Source organism: Bombina bombina, chromosome 6 (genome assembly GCF_027579735.1).
Source record: "Bombina bombina isolate aBomBom1 chromosome 6, aBomBom1.pri, whole genome shotgun sequence".
NCBI lineage: Eukaryota > Metazoa > Chordata > Amphibia > Anura > Bombinatoridae > Bombina > Bombina bombina.
This window is the reverse complement of record NC_069504.1, coordinates 607,006,411-607,024,162: the sequence shown is the minus strand read 5'-3', so window position 1 is coordinate 607,024,162 and position 17,752 is coordinate 607,006,411. Positions and strand designations below refer to the sequence as shown.

The window sequence follows — 17,752 nt, the reverse complement described above, 5'->3', positions numbered from 1 at the left end:
AAGAGGACTAGCTTCCTCAATATCCAAAGTAATTAACACTTCTTTTAACAAAGAATGCATATACTCCATTTTAAATAAATAAGTAGATTTGTCAGTGTCAATCTCTGAGGAAGGATCTTCTGAATCATATAGATCCTCATCAGAGGTGGATTATTCATTATGTTGTCGTCATTTGAAATTTCATCAACTTTATGAGAAGTTTTAAAAGACCTCTTACGTTTATTAGAAGGTGGAAATGCAGACAAAGCCTTTTGAATAGAATCAGTAACAAATTCTTTAAAATTCATAGGTATTTCATGTACATTAGAAGTTAAAGTAACTGCAACGGCAATGTACTATTACTGATGGACACACTATCTGCATGTAAAAGTTTATCATGACAACTAATACAAATGACATTAGGAGGTATAATCTCCACAATTTTGCAACAAATGCACTTAGCTTTGGTAGAACCGATGTCAGGCAGCAAAGTTCCAACAGATACTTCTGAGGCAGGATCAGATTGAGACATCTTGCAAAATGTAAATGAAAAAACAACATATAAAGCAAAATGATCAATTTCCTTATATGACAGTTTCAGGAATGGGAAAAAATGCAAATAGCATAGCCCTCTGACATAGAAAAAGGCAAGAGGCAAAAGCAATGGGGCAATAAATAATGAAAAAAGTTTGGCGGCAAGTATGACGCACAGCGTAACTGAAATTTTTTTTCGCGACAACCATGTCCGGAAATGACACACTTGCGTCACTAATGCTGCATCCCTGTGTGAAACCTCTGCGTCAATTAGGACGCCGGAGATGATGAACTTGCGTCAACGGACGTGCCTTTCACGCCAAAAAATTTGCGGGCCAAGAATTACGCAATGAAGTGTAGCATTTGGCGCTACTGCAAGCCTAAGTCAGCCCGCAGTTTGAAACAAAGTAGTCAATTGAAACAAAGACTAAACCTCAGGTAAGAAAAATATTTCTTAATATTAACTTTCCTCAAATATGAAACTGACAATCTGCAAAAGGAAATACATGAACCTGACTCATGGCAAATATAAGTACAATACATATATTTAGAACTTTATATAAATGCATAAAGTGGCAAAACATAGCTGAGGTGTCTTAAGAAATAAAAACATACTTTCCAAAAGACACCCATCCACATATAGCAGATAGCCAAACCAGTACTGAAACAGTAGAGGTAATGGTATATGAGAGTATATCGTCGATCTGAAAAGGGAGATAGGAGATGAATCTCTACGACCGATAACAGAGAACCTATGAAAAAGACCTCCGTTAGGAAAATCATTGCATTCAATAGGTGATACTCTCCACGTCCCTCTGACATTCGCTGTACTCTCAGAGGAATCGTGCTTCAAAATGCTGAGAAGCGCATGTCAACGTAGAAATCTTAGCACAAACTTACTTCACCACCTCCATAGGAGGCAAAGTTTGTAAAACTGAATTGTGGGTGTGGTGAGGGGTGTATTTATAGGCATTTTGAGGTTTGGGAAACTTTGCCCCTTCTGGTAGGATTGTATATCCCATACGTCACTAGCTCATGGACTCTTGCCAATTACATGAAAAAAATGTGTTTATCATATCCCTTTAAGAAAAATGCTTTTGTATTGATAGTATAGAACGTGTAATTTTTAAAAAAAAATCTGTGTGAGTGTAATTGTTTGAGGGATAGTGCTTTCACTGTTTTCATCTGTTCATTTTTAAGTCTTATAAAATAGTATAGCTAACATTTCTATCATGTGCTTCAAAAGAACTAGAAGTACTAAACATTATTTTAAAGCTTACCTTACACCCCTCACGCCTGCCAATTTCAGCCCCTCAACAATTATGGCAGAAAATATTATATACAATTTGATTCATTTTTATTTTTTTACAATAGAACATATTCGGCTAGATTACGAGTCTTGCGTTAGGCTTAAAAATCAGCGATGGCCGGTCCCAACGCTGCTTTTTAACGCCCGCTGGTATTACAAGTCTTGCAGGTACAGGTGTACAGCTCACTTTTTTGGCCAGACTCGGAAATACCGCAAATCCATTTACGTCAATTGCGTATCCTATTTTTTCAATGGGACTTGCATAGCGCCGGTATTACGAGTCTGCCAAAAAGTGAGCGGTAGACCCTCTCCTGTCAAGACTGGTACCGCATTTAAAAGTCAGTAGTTAAGAGTTTTACAACTACAATCGGAATTAAGGTAGAAAAAAAGCCAATAGGATTGAGCTGGCATTCTATTGGCTGTTCCAATCAGCCAATAGAATGCAAGCTCAATCCTATTGGCTGATTGCATCAGCAAATAGGATTTTTTCTACCTTAATTCCCATTGGCTGATAGAATTCTATCAGCCAATCGGAATTGAAGGGACGCCATCTTGGATGACGTCATTTAAAGGAACCTTCATTCAGTCGTAGCCGTGGAAAAAAGAGGATGCTCCGCGTCGGATGTCTTGAAGATGGACCCGCTCCGCGCCGGATGAATGAAGATGGAAGATGACGTCTGGATGAAGACTTCTGCCTGTCTGGAGGACCACTTCTCCCCGGCTTGGATGAAGACTTCTGCCCATCTGGAGGACCACTTCTGCCCGGTTGGATGAAGACGTCTCCCGGTAGGGTGATCTTCAGGGGGTTAGTGTTAGATTTTTTTAAGGGGGGATTGGGTTGGTTTTAGAGTAGGGTTGGATGTGTGGGTGGTGGGTTTTAATGTTGGGGGGATTTGTATTTTTTTTACAGGTAAAAGAACTGATTACTTTGGGGCAATGCCCCACAAAAGGCCCTTTTAAAGGCTATTTGTAATTTAGTGTAGGGTAGGGCTTTTTTTATTTTGGGGGGGCTTTTTTATTTTGTTAGGGGAATTAGATTAGGTGTAATTAGTTTAAAAATCTTGTAATTTGTTTATTATTTTCTGTAATTTAGTGTTTGTTTTTTTGTACTTTAGATAATTTTATTTTATTTAGTTAATTTATTTAATTATAGTGTAGTGTTAGGTGTAATTGTAACTTAGGTTAGGTTTTATTTTTACAGGTACTTTTGTCTTTATTTTAGCTAGGTAGTTATTAAATAGTTAATAACTATTAAGTAACTATTGTACCTAGTTAAAATAATTACAAAGTTGCCTGTAAAATAAAAATAAACCCTAAGCTAGCTACAATGTAACTATTAGTTATATTGTAGCTATTTTAGGGTTTATTTTACAGGTAAGTATTTAGTTTTAAATAGGAATAATTTAGTTAATGATAGTTATTTTATTTATATTTATTTAAATTATATTTAAGTTAGGGGGTGTTAGGGTTAGGGTTAGACTTAGGTTTAGGGGTTAATAACTTTAATGTAGTGCTGGCGACGTTGGCGGAGGCAGATTAGGGGTTAATAAGTGTAGGTAGGTTGCGGCGACATTGGGGGCGGTAGATTATGGGTTAATAAATATAATGTAGGTGTCGGCGATGTTGGGGGCAGCAGATTAGGGGTTCATAAGTATAATGTAGGTGGCGGCAGTGTCCAGAGCGGCAGATTAGGGGTTAATAGCATAATGTAGGTGTCGGCGATGTCAGGGGCAGCAGATTAGGGGTTAATAAGTATAAGATTAGGGGTGTTTAGACTCGGGGTTCATGTTAGGTTGTTAGGTGTAGACATAAATGTATTTTCCCCTTAGGAATCAATGGGGCTGCATTAGGAAATTTACGCTGCTTTTTTGCAAGTGTTACTTTTTTTCAGCCAGCTCTCCCCCATTGATTCCTATGGGGAAATCGTGCACGAGCACGTTCAACCAGCTCACCGCTAACGTAAGCAGCGCTGGTATTGAGGTGAGATGTGGAGCAAATTTTGCTCTACGATCACTTTTTTGCGGTTAACGCCGGGTTTGTAAAAACCCGTAATACCAGCGCTGTCTGTAAGTGAGCAGTGAGCATAAACTGCTCGTTAGCACCGCACAGCCTCTAATGCAAAACTCGTAATCTAAGTGATTGTTATGTAAGACGGTACTTGAATTACTTTGAGATTGTAATTTAAAATATTTAATTATGCATAGTAATATTATTCAATATACTTTATTTATTTTGCCCCCCTTTTCTGTAAACAACTCAGCTCACATCCCTCTCAGTCTAGCTGCCAAGGGAAGCAATCACCATAACCACACATATGAAACAAACAAACTTCCATTCAATGGATAACATAGTGCAGACCATTTGGGTGATCTGTGAGATGAAAGGGGTTCCTTTATCACTGTTTATCTGTATAGGACACCGATAATGAGGATTTCTTTACATAGTATCTTAGCTACAGTTTGTGCATTCTCTCTAGTAGTAGCAAATGCTTCATCACACTTACTGAATTGGTCCACAATAAGGCATGTGTGTGCATAGAACCATCTGGGGTGGCAAGTGCTCATGTATACCATGTACAAGTTATACAGCTCTCCAATTGTCTATCATTAATCTGTGAAAGTTCTTTAAATACATACTTAGATTACATTAAATTATTTGTCTTCTGTTTATTTCTATGAACAGAACCATGAAAATGACTAATAAACAGTGGTGCTGCTATTTGAGGTATCCCTACTCTCTCCTCCTCGTCTGACCATAGGCCATCAGGACCCTTGGTCAGACCTGCAGATACCCAAGTCTGTATATTAGCTTCAGTTTCACCTAAATGAAGAACTTTCAAATCAGTCAGTGACTAGTGCAGATATCATTAACATATCTAACTGTACATGTGTGTTAGTGGTTAAGTAATCTGTGTGTGGCAGTTCATTAAGTGCAGCTTCTTTAGCTGTTGCATCTGCCAAGTCATTACCTAACTGGACATCAGTGGAGTCAGTTTACAATGGCTATCTTGTGTGGTAACTTAATTGCATCTAAAAGTTCAGGTATAAGTGTGGAATGAGAGATACCATGAGTGGCCACAAAACCTCTGCTCTGCCAAATGACTCCAATATCATGTACTGCCCACCCAAAATGCATAACTCGAATCAATATAAATGGTCGCATCATTCATAGCAAATGCTTTACAAGCATGCTCTTTGTGAATTAGAACATGAAGGTAAGCATCCATTAAATCTATTGTGGACAGTAACTGACCTTGCTGGAAAAAAAAAGGCTGAATAGTCCGAATAGTTTCAATGTTGAAAAATGGAAACCTTACAAACTTTTTCCGAGATTTCAAATCCAGAACTGGGCTTAAAGTACTTTCCTTCTTTGGAACAATGAAGAGATTTGAATAAAATCCATCCCCTGCTCCTGCAAAGGAAATAGAACAATCACTCCCATAGGTTCCAGATCTGAGACAGACTTGAAAGATTCTTGAGCTTTTACAGAATTCCATGGAACATTGAACAGAATAAAAAACTCTGGAAGGCCTTGTTCTGAATCCTATTTTATATCCCTGAGAAGCTATATTCAGAACTCATGGATCTGGAACAAACTGAGACCGAGCCTCACGAAACTTCTGTATCAGGGCCGCACCTTCATGCAGTCTTGGTAGTAGGATATATTTATTACCCTGCTTTGACTTGTTCCAGTTAGCACTAAGTCTCCTGACTGAACCAGAGGAACTTTGCTTCTGAGCAGAGAAGTCAACCGTTTGTTCCTTATTCTGACGAAAGGAACAAAAACGATTAAGCTTTAGATTTCCCTCTAGACTTTTTGTCCTTAGGAGCCCCGTTACCTCCAGTAAAAGTAAAAAATAATAGAATCTAAATAAGAACCAAACAACGTCTTTCCCTGAAAGGAAAGAGATAATAATATGGATTTTGACACCCTATCAGCAGACCAGGATTTAAAGGGACAGTCTAGTCAAAATTAAACTTTTATGATTCAGGTAGGGCATGCAATTTTAAGCAACTTCCATTTGACTTTTATCATTAAATTTTCTTTGTTCCCTTGGTGGTATTTTTAAAAAGCTAAACCTGGGGCGTGTCTGGACAGCCGCCATGATAACATGCATTTTCAGAAGCTCTCATCAAGGCCCTGATTCTACACATACTATCATCTGATAAATGGCACATACATTGTTCCACAGACCAGAAACGGTTAGCTGAAAGGTAGCTGCATCGAAAGATGTACAAACTGTGTCATTCATACCAAAGGAAACCCCCGATTGGAAAGTTCAAAATCTTATGATGGGACAAATCTAAAATGGAGTCTGAAGCCATAACCCTATTACAGCAGCTGTTCCATAAGCTCGAAATTCATCACGCATCCTTCATACTGAGTATGAGAGCCGAAAGGGGAGCTGAGATCACCTTTACTAGACCAGCCCTGTCATCAACAAGCTTCCATGTCATGTTTGATGAGAGCAGCGAGGGGGATCAGTATGCTGAACTAGAGGAGACTATCTGTATAAATACATCACCAGACATGGAAGGATGGGCCCTGTAAGACCTCGATCCTACAGGCATTGCACCACACACGCGATCAGACACTTAAGTGCAGATGACAGAAGAGAGGAAAGACTCGAGTGCCCTGGAGATGCGGCCGATCAAAGGGGTGCTAGAAATAAGCTGTGAACCGGAATGCAAACAAAGCACGGTATTGAGATCCAAATATTCCCAATTAAGACTTCTCATGATCTGTCAGTCCCGATCTATGGTCTCCACTCTAAAAATCATTGACTCGCATCTGGATTCCCATTATGAGTCCCGTACATTGGTGTTCCCCTGGGCCTATATATCCCCAGATACGATCTACCGGAGGAACGCTGCTTCAACAATACCTGCAAGAGGTATAGGGTAGAGGAAATAAAAATATGGAACAATAACCCATATCTGTCTAACGTTTACATGTATTATAGATACATAGACGACATTATAATCATTTGGGAAGGGGCACCCTCTGAAATAGAGAGATTTATAGAACACATGAACCAGAATGACTATAATCTAGAATTCACGTATATACAATCAAAGACAGATATCAGCTTCTTGGATCTAACACTTTTTGTTGAAAATAATACAATAGCAGTAAAGAATTTTAGAAAAGAAACTGATAGAAATGGATTGTTAAATGCTAAAAGTGGCCACCTGAAGCGGTGGAAAAACAATATACCTCTTGGACAGTATCAGCGCATTAAGCGCAACTGCACTAATGCAAATGATTATAATTTTGAAGCTGAGATCCTAACAAAATTTTTTTTAGATAAAGGGTACAATAGTGAACTCCTCTGTATAACAAAAACAAAGTAGACAGGATGGATAGAAAACACTTACTAGATAAAATAAATAATAAAAAAACTACTCAACATCACGTAGTGGAAAATAAAAAGCCTTTATTTATAACCAAATACAATAACCAACATCATAAGATTAAGGATATATTAAATAAACACTGGAAGGTATTACAACTAGACCCGATCCTAAAGAACACACTGGGTGAAAAGCCAGAAATGGTATTTAGGAAAAATAGGGATTTAAAAAATATTCTAGCCCCTAGTAAACTCAGACGTAAACCACCAGTGAAGATGATGGATTGGGGAGCAAGTACAGGCACATTTAAATGTAAAAAGAAAGATTGTGTAATGTGTCCCCACATACCAAAGAACCACAATGTGATCGAAAATTTTGACAATTCCAAAAAGTTTGTCAACAAGGATAGGTGTACCTGTATGAGCACCCATGTGGTTTACCAACTTAAGTGTAAATGTAATTATATCTATGTAGGTAGAACGAAGAGAAAAATTAAATATCGATTCAGGGAACATTTAAATAACATTGACAAAGGGCTTGATCCCAAAGATATAGAAATTAAAATTATAGAATGGGTTCCTCCTAATGTATGGGACACCAATAGGCTGCTTAAATTACGCCAACGAGAAACCTTTTGGATAAAAAAGTTGGATTGTTTGTACCCACAAGGGTTAAACATCGATTTAGACATACAAGCCTTTTTAACCTAGGGTACTATTAGGTCTTAATATTTGGATAGGTTTTAAGTATTCAGTTATGCTTTTTAATGATATAACATATTTAAGCTTTTAAATGGAAATGCTCTTTTATATGTTGCATATGTTTTGTTTTTAGATGATCCATGTATTTTACAACAATATTTGTGTTTTTTATGAAGTACATAGGTAAGCATATATAAAAAAGAATTTTTTTCTTGTTTTTATATTTCTACTAATTCATGTATTTAAATGTATGTATATAACGCAATATAAGTAGTGGTATATTTCTACTTTTTTAACATATATTTTAAGTTTAGCACTGTTTACTGACAGGCACTGGAATATTGAATAGCAAACCCTCTTTTTTCTATTATGTTTTATAAATAATAATATTTTGCTGCTCTCTTGTAAAATTGACACATTTTGAGTAACAGCTTGGGACAGGCATTGAAACAGTTAACAGTTAACTGACAGTCCCCTTAAAAGGCAGGAAGTCAGTAATCATCAACACTCTTGAAAAAGTTCCAGCACGGAACGAAACGTACGTCGAGTGGAGATAGGGGGTTTATATACTGCCCTAAATAATTGTTGTGTTACATTTATCCAGTGAGGCCGCAATCTGATGTGTTTGTTTACATTGTGCATACACATAGCGGGCTGAGGATAAATACTTTAACCATATACCTACATATCTTTCTATGGTTTTAATGTACACTGTTTTCGTATGAGAAAGACTATTCGATATATTGGGACAGTGTTTTCTCTACCAGCGACTACTGGCCAATAACGGAGAAGGAGACCACGGAAGTCATCATCGGATTGGCTAGAAGCCACCACAGCCTTGCACAGCCGTGACGTCACGCGCAACGCCACCGGAGCCAGACGCAAGGCAGAGACCCACTGGGTGATTGTATTCATTGCGTATTACTTACTTACAAATTGTGAGTGCATGTCTTATTGTGTGTTTTATTTGTTAATAAATTTTGTACAGACTGTCTGCACTTAGATGCGTTTGGGCGCTCTTTTTTTCTTTGTTTTTTAGATTTCTTTATCCAGTTCGTTTGGGACTTTATTAAGGAGCTGCCTTTGACTTTTAGATTTCTGCTATTTTAATACCTACGAGTCTGACATGGACTTTTAATGGACATTAGAGCTGTAAGCATAACATTATAAATTTTATGTATTTACACTTTTTACCATAAGTTTGTCTATTGTATATTACATGCAGTGTAAAGGGGAACCCTTTTTAACTTCTTAAATATTGAAGGATATAATAGTAAGCAGCGCCTAGTATACACCCTTTGTTTTATCTTTACATCATCTCAATCCAATCAAAATACGGGCTGCAGCAGCACTACCTATAATCTAATCAATAATTACCATTATATATCTAACTTGGGAATATATATTATCTAGTATACACCCTATCTGGTCCTAATGGAGAATCCATCAGTCTCTAGTGAGGAGCCCAATGTGGAAATGAATAAATTTGGTAACAATTCCTTGAGATTTAGTAGACAAAGATCCACTAACCTGCTGGTTGGTAATAATGATGCAGGCACAGTAGATAATCCTATGGATTTATTTAGGGAATTAGAGAAATTATTGGGCAAAGATGCCAAAGAATGGCAGGACCTAGTATTACTGGATAATTACATTATACATGATATTGTACCAAGGGGTTTAAGAATCTTTAAGTTCCCTGCATTTGAATTGGATGAGGTAGAATATCAAATGGAATGGGAGCAAGCACTACATAAATGCTCCATCACATTAATAAAAATATTAATCAAATATAGGGAATATAAATTAGAAAATCTCAAAGTACAAATTGATACAATTGTGGAAAAAATACAACCCCTCCAAGGTATTAGTAAATGGAAGGAACTAAATGAAAATATACAAACTAAAATAAATACATATGCTAAAGAACTAGAAACAAATAAATTGAAAAAATTAAGGAGGGACTTGGATGACTTTAGAAATGACAGGGTATATACCTATAAACAACAGGACAATTTTAATACATCAGAAAAGATAGAATCCAGCAATAATTGGTCTATTCCTACCAACACACAAGAAATAAGAACCACACGAGCTGATAATTATAATCAGATATCACATAAGAAGCAACAATACTCAAACAAAACCAATAAAAGTACCTGCATACCATTTAAGAATGGAAACAATTACAATTCTACAGGCATGTATAAAGACAATAGAGGAAAGGGCCATATGACCAATACTAATAAACAGCAACAGAATAAGGGACAATATGCCAATAGAAATGGTGGATATAGCACACCTAATACCATATGGGACAAAAGGAATGGTTATAGTCCGAATGTAGAGTTATCCAACAGATTCCAGTTTAATGCAAATCAGATTGATAGAATACATGAGAATTATAGCCCTAGATGGAATCATCAAGGAGCAAAACCTAAGGCTAGAGAGAATAATCATTTCTTTGGTAACCAACAGAGAACTTGGTCCCCTAGAGAACAAAGACGAGGTAACCAAAATAAGGGGCATTTTTTAGGAACTCCCCCCTGGTGACAAGGGGACAAAACGGAGTGGGGGGGGCGTACACAAAGGCACTAGATACCCCAAGAAAACCAAAAAGACAATTAGAAGATATAGAGGCTGCAGAGGGGGAAATAAACAACGAAAAAAGAAACAGAAATGGTTGGAATTAGAAATAGGCCATCAAGTAATCTTTAATTTATCGGATAAAACATTCACAGAGAATCAAATGAAACTATTATCTAAAGGATTAAATTTTGCCCCAATTTCACAGCCAAACCAATTTGAGTTATTTATAGATGTACAGAGATACATTAGGAAACTCACTCTAAAGAGATATTATGACAAAATGAATTTGACTGAAAATATTGAGTTCAGTGAAGAAGATTTACTAACCTTGAGGAACTTAGAATCATTGGACAATGAAAACTTCACCCAAACCAATCATAATAAGGTTTTAGAGGAGGAGTTATTAAACTGTTCACTACATGAAGAGAACCATTTATCAACAATCCACTGCCCCTTAAAAAGGAAGTCTATCTTCTATCCACAAAATATGCAGAGTGAGTTTATAAAAATTTTTAATAAACTAGTCTGTGAGGATATTAATAAATTATCATATGGGAGAAAATTTAAAAATGATAATCTAACCAAAGAAGAAAGAGCCTCTCTTAAAACTCTAACTGAGGATTATGAGGTAGTCTATAGGAATGCAGACAAGGGGGGGGGGGATTGGTTATCCAAAACAGATGCGACTACTTAAAGGAGGCATATAAATTGTTAAGCAATAAAGACACATATCAACTCCTAAGGTTCAATCCTACCCAAAATTATAAGAAAGAATTATTTGATTTCCTATGTAAGGCTAAACAAGATGGAATATTAAATCAAAATGAATTTGCATATCTATACGAAGCATGCCCTAAGGTGGCATGCTTCTATCATCTACCAAAGATGCATAAAAATGCTAGGGAACCCCCAGGTAGACCCATAGTATCGGGCATTGGGTCTCTGTGCGATAACATGTCTAAATATATTGACTATTTTTTGCAACCCTTAGTTAAAGTTATACCGTCTTATATTAGAGATACTGTGGATGTAATTAGTAAATTTGAAGGAAAAGAATGGAGACCAAACTTTAGTTGGGTGACATGTGATGTATCAGCATTGTACACCAGTATACCACACAGTAAGGGTGTGACAGTAATAAAAGATGAATGTAAAAAAGGGAACATATCTGAAGATCAATCAAAGTTCATTTCTGAATCCATTCAATTTATACTCTCCCATAATTATTTTTTATTTGAAGATAAATTTTATAAACAGACACAGGGGACTGCGATGGGGACGACTTTTGCCCCATCGTATGCAAACCTTTATATGTCCAATTTTGAGGAAATAAAAATATGGAACAATAACCCATATCTGTCTAACGTTTACATGTATTATAGATACATAGACGACATTATAATCATTTGGGAAGGGGCACCCTCTGAAATAGAGAGATTTATAGAACACATGAACCAGAATGACTATAATCTAGAATTCACGTATATACAATCAAAGACAGATATCAGCTTCTTGGATCTAACACTTTTTGTTGAAAATAATACAATAGCAGTAAAGAATTTTAGAAAAGAAACTGATAGAAATGGATTGTTAAATGCTAAAAGTGGCCACCTGAAGCGGTGGAAAAACAATATACCTCTTGGACAGTATCAGCGCATTAAGCGCAACTGCACTAATGCAAATGATTATAATTTTGAAGCTGAGATCCTAACAAAAAATTTTTTAGATAAAGGGTACAATAGTGAACTCCTCTGTATAACAAAAAACAAAGTAGACAGGATGGATAGAAAACACTTACTAGATAAAATAAATAATAAAAAAACTACTCAACATCACGTAGTGGAAAATAAAAAGCCTTTATTTATAACCAAATACAATAACCAACATCATAAGATTAAGGATATATTAAATAAACACTGGAAGGTATTACAACTAGACCCGATCCTAAAGAACACACTGGGTGAAAAGCCAGAAATGGTATTTAGGAAAAATAGGGATTTAAAAAATATTCTAGCCCCTAGTAAACTCAGACGTAAACCACCAGTGAAGATGATGGATTGGGGAGCAAGTACAGGCACATTTAAATGTAAAAAGAAAGATTGTGTAATGTGTCCCCACATACCAAAGAACCACAATGTGATCGAAAATTTTGACAATTCCAAAAAGTTTGTCAACAAGGATAGGTGTACCTGTATGAGCACCCATGTGGTTTACCAACTTAAGTGTAAATGTAATTATATCTATGTAGGTAGAACGAAGAGAAAAATTAAATATCGATTCAGGGAACATTTAAATAACATTGACAAAGGGCTTGAAACCCATAGTGTTTCTCAACATTTTAAACAAGTACACAATTGTGATCCCAAAGATATAGAAATTAAAATTATAGAATGGGTTCCTCCTAATGTATGGGACACCAATAGGCTGCTTAAATTACGCCAACGAGAAACCTTTTGGATAAAAAAGTTGGATTGTTTGTACCCACAAGGGTTAAACATCGATTTAGACATACAAGCCTTTTTAACCTAGGGTACTATTAGGTCTTAATATTTGGATAGGTTTTAAGTATTCAGTTATGCTTTTTAATGATATAACATATTTAAGCTTTTAAATGGAAATGCTCTTTTATATGTTGCATATGTTTTGTTTTTAGATGATCCATGTATTTTACAACAATATTTGTGTTTTTTATGAAGTACATAGGTAAGCATATATAAAAAAGAATTTTTTTCTTGTTTTTATATTTCTACTAATTCATGTATTTAAATGTATGTATATAACGCAATATAAGTAGTGGTATATTTCTACTTTTTTAACATATATTTTAAGTTTAGCACTGTTTACTGACAGGCACTGGAATATTGAATAGCAAACCCTCTTTTTTCTATTATGTTTTATAAATAATAATATTTTGCTGCTCTCTTGTAAAATTGACACATTTTGAGTAACAGCTTGGGACAGGCATTGAAACAGTTAACAGTTAACTGACAGTCCCCTTAAAAGGCAGGAAGTCAGTAATCATCAACACTCTTGAAAAAGTTCCAGCACGGAACGAAACGTACGTCGAGTGGAGATAGGGGGTTTATATACTGCCCTAAATAATTGTTGTGTTACATTTATCCAGTGAGGCCGCAATCTGATGTGTTTGTTTACATTGTGCATACACATAGCGGGCTGAGGATAAATACTTTAACCATATACCTACATATCTTTCTATGGTTTTAATGTACACTGTTTTCGTATGAGAAAGACTATTCGATATATTGGGACAGTGTTTTCTCTACCAGCGACTACTGGCCAATAACGGAGAAGGAGACCACGGAAGTCATCATCGGATTGGCTAGAAGCCACCACAGCCTTGCACAGCCGTGACGTCACGCGCAACGCCACCGGAGCCAGACGCAAGGCAGAGACCCACTGGGTGATTGTATTCATTGCGTATTACTTACTTACAAATTGTGAGTGCATGTCTTATTGTGTGTTTTATTTGTTAATAAATTTTGTACAGACTGTCTGCACTTAGATGCGTTTGGGCGCTCTTTTTTTCTTTGTTTTTTAGATTTCTTTATCCAGTTCGTTTGGGACTTTATTAAGGAGCTGCCTTTGACTTTTAGATTTCTGCTATTTTAATACCTACGAGTCTGACATGGACTTTTAATGGACATTAGAGCTGTAAGCATAACATTATAAATTTTATGTATTTACACTTTTTACCATAAGTTTGTCTATTGTATATTACATGCAGTGTAAAGGGGAACCCTTTTTAACTTCTTAAATATTGAAGGATATAATAGTAAGCAGCGCCTAGTATACACCCTTTGTTTTATCTTGAGATCACCTTTACTAGACCAGCCCTGTCATCAACAAGCTTCCATGTCATGTTTGATGAGAGCAGCGAGGGGGATCAGTACGCTGAACTAGAGGAGACTATCTGTATAAATACATCACCAGACATGGAAGGATGGGCCCTGTAAGACCTCGATCCTACAGGCATTGCACCACACACGCGATCAGACACTTAAGTGCAGATGACAGAAGAGAGGAAAGACTCGAGTGCCCTGGAGATGCGGCCGATCAAAGGGGTGCTAGAAATAAGCTGTGAACCGGAATGCAAACAAAGCACGGTATTGAGATCCAAATATTCCCAATTAAGACTTCTCATGATCTGTCAGTCCCGATCTATGGTCTCCACTCTAAAAATCATTGACTCGCATCTGGATTCCCATTATGAGTCCCGTACATTGGTGTTCCCCTGGGCCTATATATCCCCAGATACGATCTACCGGAGGAACGCTGCTTCAACAATACCTGCAAGAGGTATAGGGTAGAGGAATGAAGGGTCCTTAGAACCCAGACAAGAGGTAATCAACACTTCTATTTACAGTACTCCCGCTGAACAACCAGCTCTGGAACTCAGATATCTTTGCTACGGTACACAATTACAAAGTCTTGGGACTCACCCACAAGTGCAACAGGAGTGGGATAATGTGATCAGTATGGTAATAAGATAACTGGAAGCTTGGTTACCTATGATGTCTGAACACCCTGTTTACACCCTACTTACATTTTGAGATCACGCACTGGACATGTGCCTTGACCCCGCTTGGCAATTGACTGACCCTTAGATGAAGGCTGAGAGCCTGAGAATTGGGAAATAGTTGTTTACCCAGTATCCATGTGTCATCCAGTTTTAGTTACTTTTTATTTATTTGTACTTCACCCATGCTATCCAGATATACAGTGTATTTTGTTGGCTTTATGCTTCATTTATATTTACACATAGGCTCACATCAGCCTAAAGGTATCCCTCTTTATTCAAAGTTTTTTAGTTTGCACTAGAACAATCAAGTTTCACCTCTTAGAAATCTATAACACTCAGTTAAGAGACAATATGAAAACTTCTATAGGATGTCCCACAGAATGCACCTGATCAATATACTTCTGAATAAGGTCGCTATCTCCACAATATGACCACTTTATGAGGATTGTACCGTCTGATGTATTTGGTTGTTATGAGAGAACCCTTTTAGCCATAGAACTGCTATATTTCACACTGTATACCATATCCATCTGTTGAATTTTGAGTAGTAGGTTATTGGGATGCTAAATTTAAGCCTATTTTATACACTGCAAGCTATTATTATATGCCCCTATAGAATTCCTAATCTATGCTGGGTAATACCCCTGGTGATTATTCACCTTTACAAATGGGACACTAATGAGGAAACAATGGTTAGTCATAGGTCCTTGCACAGGTTACCATAATGTCTGATGATTAGGGCTGCTATGTATGTTAAAGTTTTTATTGATTCTGCTCTATGTTGATATACATACTAAGTTGCAGTACTACATCCTGTCTTAACATTTGGGCCATCGATCTGGTATAAACTGCAGGATAGCTTATTTCAGCCATATACTGTTCTCTTTATTATGTCTAAATGTACCCATGTGTATACCATATTTATATATCACTAACTATCTTACAAATATGGGTAGTACTGGTAAGGCTATGTCAGACAAGATCAACAAACCCTATCATTAACGTCTGATTCATAATGTGTGTTATGACTTAGTACCTTAGTATATTTTCAGTGTGTCTTTTACAAACTCCTAAGGTCCAGGACCTTTATAAACTATGTAGGCTCCTATATAGCTTACCAGATTGATGCTCTAATTTAAGATTATAAGGTCCACTACTTTTCATATATGCTCACTTTAGTTCCCCACAGTCTGTGTCTGGCAGCCATGATTGCTGCCTACTCCTCACTTGACTCCCATAATTTACCCTTCTATAGGAAGGTTGTCTCACCATGACTGAATGCTATTTAAAAGGTAAAGTACTCCCTTATATAAGCTAATTGCAAAATATCTACACTACTTGTCTATAGCTCCGTCATTATGTTTTTCATTCTTTAGTACTTCCTACCACCTCTTGAAAGTACTCCACATAAGCTCTAGAGGCCTCCTTATTTTGGTTCTTTACGTTCTCATTTTGAATACTATTTTTGTTGACTCAAGAACATGTTCTCATATAATTGTCCCAGAATATGCAGCTCCAGTCCAGTTCTTATGCTGCATAACTCTCTCTTCAGCTCATGTAGAGGACTACCTTTCAAGACCACACAACTAGAAACAGTTGACTTTATACATGCCCTATATATATTGAGTGCCTCTATGGCCAGACTCACTTGCATTAGCACACCTGAACTAACTTTTACAAAGCCTAAGATGTTTATAAAACTTGACCTAGCATTGGTCATCATATTCTTTGCAAGATTTCTATTTTGGAATTAGTATGACACACACCCTCCCCCTACCCGTTCTATTATACAAGCGGCTTCAGTGCATTTTGAAAGTTTTTCACAGTTAGGCAGTACAAGTTCATGTGTGTCATATAGATAACATTGTGCTCATTCCTGTGAAGTAATTTAGGAGTCTGCACTGATTGGCTAAGCTGCATGTCTGTAAAAAGCACTGAGATTAGGGGGCAGTCTGCAGAGGCTTAAATACAAGATAATCACAGAGGTAAAAAGTATATTAATATAACTATGTTGGCTATGGAGAACTGGGGAATGGGTAATAAAGGGATTATCTATCTTTTTAAACAATAAAAATTCTGGTGTAGACTGTCCCTTTAAGCCATAAGGCTCTCCTGGCAATAACTGCCAAATACATGCTTTTGACATTAATCTTCATAATATCAAATACAGTATCACAATGAAAGAATTGGCAGGTAATGATATAACTTTTTAAACCTTGCAGATGGAGTAAATGCGTTACCTGGCTTAGACCATTCCCTAGAAATCATGACAGCATCAGGAATAGGAGAAACCTCAGGGAGATTAACAACAGTCTTAAAAACTGAATTTAAATGATTACAAAGCTTATCATCAGATACTTTAGGATCTTTAACCACTAAGTAAATAAGACTTCCTTTAAAGAAGAATAAATATTTTCAACTTTAAACAAAAAAAAGGGGAAATATCAGGTTCAACATCAGTTGAAGATTCCTTATCACCAAAGTAAACTTCACTATCTGAAGACATAACAGCATCCATGGATTCCTGGCACACAGAACATGTAGAAGGTAAAATCTGAACGGACCATTTATGCTTGTTTAAAGGCAGCTCAGAAACTGCAGCCTTGATAAAAAAAAATCACAGTAGGTGAAACAATTTAAAAAAATCACCAAATAAAGTCCATCAAAGATGGTCCCTCAGGACAAAGGCGCCCTCTAGAGGCTTCCTTCGATTGTTGTGGGGAGATACACCAGGATCAGCTCTTCT

The 17,752-nt window shown here is 36.7% G+C and overlaps 1 protein-coding gene across 1 annotated transcript in view; it reads left to right on the top strand.

Annotated features, from left to right (window-relative positions):
- PGPEP1L (pyroglutamyl-peptidase I like) overlaps window positions 1-17,752 on the top strand; it is a 114,388-nt gene that overhangs the window by 66,665 nt on the left and 29,971 nt on the right. The gene's annotated exons all lie outside the window — the stretch shown is intronic.